The following is a 1,815-nucleotide window of genomic DNA, read 5'->3' on the forward strand; positions in this document are numbered from 1 at the left end:
AGTAGGTATCTATATTTAGGTATTTACATAGAAGGGGTTTCCGTTGGGATCCTTTAAATATTTAACTTTTGTGTCTTGTGTTCCACTTAATGGGACTCAACAGTAAGGTAGAAACTGTGGGTAGATCATCTCCTGGTGTGGAAAGGGTCTAACATCTGTTTAGATTTAAAGGTTACTGAGCACCCCTCTATTTGCAGATTTTCTGTGGGCAGGAGTGTGGTACGATGTCCCTCTCTGGCCTAGAGTAAATGAAATGTGCACCCGTGCCCAGGCCAGAACCAGAAACAATTGGGCTACATTGGAGGCACCACTGAGATGGGTTAATCCCCTGAGCTGCTGCCATAGCAACGCTTTCTGGTGACACTGCGAATGGCATTCCCAGTGATGGGAATTTCTCAAAGGGGGGAGTAATAGTGCTGCTGGCCCAATTTGGGCCCAGCTAAGTGGGCTATAAAGAAACAAAGACTCAGGCACCAGGGTGTCAAAATAATCTGTGTGTATTGTTTATATATAGTTACTGTAGACTTGAAATGTACCTGTGTGCCATGGACTGAACCATCCACCTGGGATCTAGAGGGAATGGGGGGGAAAAAAGAACAATGGACAAATCCTCCCCTGCCCAGGAGTTGACTGGGCAGCAGAGAGAAACGGTTGAAAAAAAGACAGTTGGAGGAAGAGGAAGGAGCAGGAGGCAGCAACTGTCTACTCCCTGGGAGGCCATGGCCTCAAGCAGCCCCCAGTGAAATATAATCTTCATCAGCCGGACCGTGTATGGCAGGAGGGGCAAAATGCACCCTCTCTCTTAGTAGAAGGCAGCACAGTCCACCCGTGTCCATTATTCACATGGGGGACTGTGCGGTCTCCTCTCTGCCCCTGCAATTATATTGCTTTTTGTTGAGAAGCCGTTTGGCTCCGCAACAAACCGCAAAATGATAGGAGACAACAGGGCTCAGCTGCTCTGCTGCCTCCCGTTATTCAGCTGACAACGTAGATATGCTGAATGACAAGTGAGGACGCCTCTCCTGTAAATCAGTGTTCACGTTGCTCAGCATGACCACGCTGACTGATTGGAGAGGAGTTCTCTCCTGTCAGGCAGCATGTCTACATGTCTTAGTGAAGGAAGGGCCATCCGGTCCGGCTTGTCAAGGGTTAATGGAGGTAAGGTGTTTTTATTTAAATTTAAATGTGTATTTAAATTAAATGAGTATGTATATGTGCATGAATGTGTATGTTGGTGTTTATGTCAATGCTGTGTTTGGTTTTATGTATGCGTGCATGCAAGTAGTTGTGTGACTGGTGGATGAATGCAGGGGTGAACGTGTTGTATGCGTGTGTGTGTGTGCCAGCACCCACCCTTAAATTTAGCAGACCAGCGGGCCACTTAATTAAGGGGTGTGGTCATGGCATCAGAGGTGCACCTAGGCTATCATTTTGGGGTAGCGACGAAGAGGGACTAACACTTCAAATGTTGGGAGAGGTGCTAACTTCAGAGCCTGTGGGGGAGGGGCAAACTTACTTGTGTAGGCACATCAAACATCTTTCCACGTTCGAGTTAGACTATTCTGGTGAAGCTTCAATGTTACAAGCAGCTAACACTCTCCTTCATTTATGAAACGTCACACTTAAGGAATGCTGTGACAATGAGATGTCTCATGTCACCACTTCCCTTCTAATCACTCCTCTGGCATGCAAGTGCTTACCCCCACATCACAATTTCAATTACCCAAAAATGTATGTTTCTGAATGCAGGTACTAACAGTGAAATGTTTTATTTTAGTAATTGCAGGCCTTTGTTAACAGCGAAGCCGAGGCACC

Source organism: Ambystoma mexicanum, chromosome 1p (assembly GCF_040938575.1).
Source record: "Ambystoma mexicanum isolate Mex_15411 chromosome 1p, UKY_AmexF1_1, whole genome shotgun sequence".
NCBI classification, from domain to species: domain Eukaryota; kingdom Metazoa; phylum Chordata; class Amphibia; order Caudata; family Ambystomatidae; genus Ambystoma; species Ambystoma mexicanum.